Source organism: Episyrphus balteatus, chromosome 2 (genome assembly GCF_945859705.1).
Source record: "Episyrphus balteatus chromosome 2, idEpiBalt1.1, whole genome shotgun sequence".
Lineage (NCBI taxonomy): Eukaryota > Metazoa > Arthropoda > Insecta > Diptera > Syrphidae > Episyrphus > Episyrphus balteatus.
The window spans coordinates 28,974,907-28,980,906 of NC_079135.1; positions in this window are offsets into that span (position 1 = coordinate 28,974,907).

Genomic DNA, 6,000 nt, shown 5'->3' on the forward strand with positions numbered 1-6,000 from the left:
ATATAGGAGCTGTTGTACATTTATTCGATCAAAAGGTATATAAATTCGTTACGTGAACATCACGGATGTAGGTTGAATTTCAGGACATTGTGTGTGGGTGTTTCTGGTTTGGCATCAGACTAAATCAAATGTTGTTTTCCTTTCCTTTCGTTTTTTTTTTTTTTTTTTTTTGTATTTTTCTGTAAGAACGTAAACAATAAAAGTTAACACACGCTGTGCTGTTTTTTTTTGCCAAAATATAAAAATAAAAGTGGGCGTAATGCAATTGACATGAAGTCGTGCTGATTTTTGTAATTAAATTTCATGTTTTCATCCTGGAAAACTGTGTTAAAGAAATCAACGAATAATATGTTTTTGATAAATTCAATAAAATGATAAAGGAATCAAGAAATCCTTTGAGATTGGGGTTTATAGAAGAGTTACAGGACTTATTGTCCTTTGTATGAAGGACTTATGAAATTCTTTATAAAATTCAGGTTAAAAATTACAAAGTCTCTTTTTCTGGAGCCAAAATATAGCGATTTAAAAAAAAGTTCACTATGGTGTATACGTACTTTTTTTATTGAAAACTTTTTTAAAACTTAAACAAGTAACGGAATGTGTCTAGACAACATACTTAATTTTTTTTTTTCTCAAAAGGATATTCTTTTCTTATATGAAATTGAATAAAAGAAGTTGCAAACAAGAAAAAGTGAAAGAAAAAAACTGTTACATATTATCATTGAATAATTATATATAGAAGTGACACCGATAGTTTCTAGCGCTACAGAATTTTATTTTTTTCGGCAATTAGATGTACTAAAAAATCCCCAGAGAGAATGGGGCTTGTCTTAGAAAATTATTTTTCCAAAAATTTGTTTTTAAAAAAGGAAATTTCACTAATACAAACGTAACAAAACAAATATCAAATAAAAATAAATTGTATCGACACGTCGACATCCTATAATAGAAAAAAAATAAGGAAATTTTACTCACACATAAAACATAAAACAAATATCAAACAAAAATAAATCGTATCGACACATCGACATCCTATAAATGAAAAAATAAAATAAGGAAATTTTACTCATACATACAAAATTACACAAATATCAAACAAAAATATTGAAAAGTTAGTTGACATTATAAATGTATCCATAGTAACTCGAAACTAAAAACAAGAAATTTTTTATTAACGACAAGAATTTGAACAAAATTAAATATTATTGTTGTATATCCTAGGCACTTTATAGTTTATAGGGCATGAAAGTTACCCTTGTTTCAATAGTCCTATTAGCGTAGGTGACAAGGTGATTGCTCTTTAATTTTGCTTTCTGAGTTCGTATCCCCACAGAGATTGCTATTTTTTTATATTATATTTTGTTTTGGAATATTATGAAATGCGTAACAATAAGAGCCTTTTTTTGCGGAATCGAAACTTAAGCATTTAATTACAACATAAATCTTTATGTGACAGTTTCCCCTGAAGTAAAAATAGAGCCTATACTTTTATGTTCAACATGAATTATTTAAGGTTCGTTTCAGCTAATGGCCCTTAAAGAAAAAAAGAAAAACGTTAAGAAAAACTCAACGTAATATTTTAAATCAGGTAAGAGCTCAAACCAATAAGTCGATTTGGCTCAAACTTTTTGTTTATTTTTGATTCCAAGGAGGGGAAAGTGAAATTTTTTAAAGGTACCAACTAGAGATGCTGCGAATAATGATTCGGTCGAATCCCGAACATTCGACCACGGTTATACATTCACTTACTATTACGCTATTATTACTATAATTCACCAAAACTTATCATTAGTAAATTTGATTTTCTACGAGCCTTACCAATAATCAAATTAAAGGCTCACTTAAATATTTAACTGAATTATACATATTTCCAATATAAACAATTTAATACTCAGGTTAAAGGCTAAAGCTCGGCTAAATTTAATAGTTGAGTTTCATAACCATAAAATTTAACCGAGCATTAGCTTTTAACCTGAGTTGTTTTTATACACTAGCCCAAAAAGTTAAAGGAACAAAGGAAAATTCGTGATAGCTCCAAAACAAGTAGGTACCTATTCGATTTGATTTTTTCTACTAAGATAGATTTTTAGAAAAAAAATGCTTCATACGAAGTTTGATGTTAATCGGTAGATCCATTTAGCTGTTCCTTTGGGAGGTGGCAAAGTACTACTAGTAGTTTACTAGCGATTTTCAATGGAACGCACTTTCAACAAATTCAATACAAATCGTATCCACTCGGGAAGAAGAGCATGAGTTGGTAGATGATAGTACTAGATTAAACAAAAAATCTACTATTAGCAGACTACCACCTCCAGTCGAACAGGGCTATAGTAATCCCATGTCTGATTGTTATCTCAACTTTTTTTTTGTAAGAATGCATAGCTTGACTATATAAAAAGCATGTAAAAGCTACATTCTTCTAGTTTTAGAATCTTAGAACCAAATATGTATTTTATTTCAAATGGTGAAATAGAAAAATCATTGGAACTATCCCAAAACCACATTTTCTTGCATTTGCGATCAAAATATGCCTTTTTACCTTTTAAGTTTATTTGAACATTTTATTAATAAATATCGTTTAAATTTTAGATAACAAAAATGTTTTAATTAAAAATAAAGAAAAGTATCCAAAAATGGTATGAAAAGATTTTTTTTTTTCAAAATTTAACAATTTATAAAAACTTTAAATTTTTATATAAAAATCCTTGTTCGCAAACATAAATCAGTTTAAGCAAATAAACGAGGTTGTTTCGTATTGTATAAAAATAATTTGAAATATGTATTAAAATACTTTAAAATAATGTGAAATATGGCCATATTGTATGAACTTAATCCCTACCTACTCTTGCATTATGCGGTTTAAGAAAATAGTAAGTATATGCCACAGTGCATGTGGAAAACATTCAAACAATGTGAACTACAACTTTGGCCTAGATATAATTACAAAAAGCACCCTAATTAAAATTAAATAAACACTTCTATAACTGAAGAAAATCTTCTTGTCGTTAATAAAAACAAAAAACAAAATCCTTCCAAATATACATAAGACCAAACATTCAAAAATAAATATTCAATTCAAAATAATACAAAAATTTAAAATAAATTCAATTTCAATATTACAGAAACAAAAATAAACAAACACACTACTAGCACAAAACAAAACTAATACAAATACACCAAATATAAATAATATTGTAGATGTGGTTACTTAGTAACCAAAAGTCCTTTTCAGGGATTTTTCAGCCATCGAATACACAATCCTAAAACGATTGTGGCGCTACTCCTCAAACGATTGTGGCTCCACCCCTCAAACATAGCGGACGTTTTTTCCGGTGTCACTTCTATATATAATTATTCAATGATATTATCACATCAATTCTAAGAAACATTGGCTTTATCCAACGAATATCCTTGAGAAACAAAATTGAATTCTTATCACAATTTTATACGAACACATACACAAAAATAAATAAATCCCTCTGGAATATATCTATTGAACAAAGCAATATTAAAATTTGCAATTTTCAAGTTTGCCTACAAGAATATTTGTTATCTATGTGTGTGTACTTGAAAGGGTTACTCTTGTGCGGGAAGGCGATTGAAATGAAATCGTCGAACATAACTAAATCACTTTATCCAGTTCGCGTTCTCTGATATCCTTCGTTCGTTCGTTTATTCTTCTATAAGAAAAAAAGAGGAACTGATATGGGAATAAAGAAGGATACACAACAGGGATTTTTATAAAAGGAGTTTTTTGGTTCTCCGCTTACATCATTCATTCAATCAAAAAATATGTTGCCTTTCCAATACTTTGAGTAATTTTTTTTTTTTCATTTTATTTTCTTACCCTTTTGGTGTTTTTTATCGAAATATCTTGAGGCATATGTAAATATAATTTTTATTTATTTTTTTTTTATTTCTTTTTTTTTTGATAGTAAAGAAGATTGTTAAATATTTTGTGGAGATTTTTTTCACTTTGTTTTGTATTTTCTTTCAACGAAAAAAAAAATGAAATCATGTGTAAAGAGTTTTTTAGATATAAAGTGTGAACAAGACACAACGATGATTTTGGGCATGAATGGGTTTTGAGAATGTTTCAAATGATATAGAGAATATTTGATTTGTTTCTTTTTAAGGAATTTTGGTTTGAGGGAAATATTTTACGATCTTGATTATTTGTTCAAGAATTTGTCATAACCTTTTAGCTACTTTCTTTGGAAATTGATAGATGATTTATTAAATTTGGTAAATGATTTATTTGAAAGATGAAAATATTGTAAAATATTTAATATTTTGCATGTTGAATTGCATATTGGTTTACTTAATTCGTTTGAAGTTCTTTAGTCTTTAGGTAATAAACTATGTATTTGTGTATTGTATTGAAAGGATGCCTTTTTCATTACTATCAATAAAAATGAAGAATTTGAATTTCTTTGAAGAAACAAAGAAGACTTCTTTAAATAATTTGTAGCTCTCGGCAAAACTACTTCTTTTGATATAAAATATAAAGATTAATTGTTAAAAATAATTGTTAAAATCTGCATTGGAAGTGTTTTCATTTCACAATTTTGAAAAGTCTAATGTGTATCTTTGGTAAACAAAATATATCCGATTAGGTACTTAACTTGCTTTAGATAATTGCATTCAAACAATTTTGTGTAAAAGTAAATTTGATTGAGCTAAAGAGCCCAAAGCAAATTATGGATTTTTTTGATAGGGTAAAATGTTTGATATTTTTGGAAGTGTCTTTAAATTTTATGTAAGCATCTGAAAGTTAGTTTGCATTTGTATAACTAATAACAAGAAATAAATTTTTCTTTTTTTTTTGAACATTATTCAGGCAATGGATAAGATAAATAAAATCCTTTTGGTGAAAGGATTTTTTTTGTAAAAACAACAAAAATACCTCCAAATAAATTTAATTTTCAAAACCGCTCGAAAAAACACCCTTTTATAATAATTAACTGCATGTCTTCCATATATACTTTTTTTCTATCAAAGTGAAACATTTATTGTTAGGTTTCAATCGGGTTTTAACCCGGAGTTTTGGCAATAAATATTTATGTTTTCTTCACCAAAAAAACACCCTTTTATCGAAAGGTTCGTTTTATTTCTTATTTCGATGGCAAATTGAACGTTTATATCAATATTCTTAAAAGTACTACACGAATCATTTTGATATTTAAGAACTTAGGTATTTCCTCTTAAAAAAAAAACACCCTTTCTTCTTGGTTTCTATGAAAAATGTACTTATTTGTTTCTAGTCAAAAATAGCCTCTTAAAAAAAATCACATTTTGACATGAAAAAAAGTATAGACTTATTTTATTCGTGATTTCCATGCCAAAGACAACATTTTTCAAGAGGTTCACAACAGTATCATAATTTTACCACCAATGATTTATCGATCTTATACGAATTTTCTTTATTTTCAATTAGATCCTTGGTTTCTGTTATAAAAAGAAATATTTTTACCAATTTTCATTGAGGGTATGGTACTTCTTCTAAATTTAATTTTAAAAATTAAGAAATTTCACCCTTTCACTCAAATAAATTCTCAAAAAGATTCTTTTAAAAACGTAGCTTTTTCATCAAGTTTAAAAAATGATGTCAGCTGTTAATAAATCTTTCACACACATAACTTAGCCCCTCAAAAAAAGCATCTTTTCACCAAAAATATTATGAAGATGTTTATTGATTCTTTATCGTGATTCATCTAAAACCTTCTTCAAAAATGTCATCATTAATTATTTGGCCATCACGTCAAAAAATAACTTGAAAGCAAACAATTTTTTCCACTACTTTGTTGTTCTTCACCCCATTCTTCTATCCCGCGAAATATAAGAAATTTCTAAACCGCCGCACCATCGCTGCACCACGTCCGCACCATTTTAAAAATTTCTATAACACTGCACCACGACTGCACCACGTCCGTACCATTTAATTGTAAATGAAAAATTCGGTGCATGACCGCCGCACCACGACTGCACCACGCCCGCACC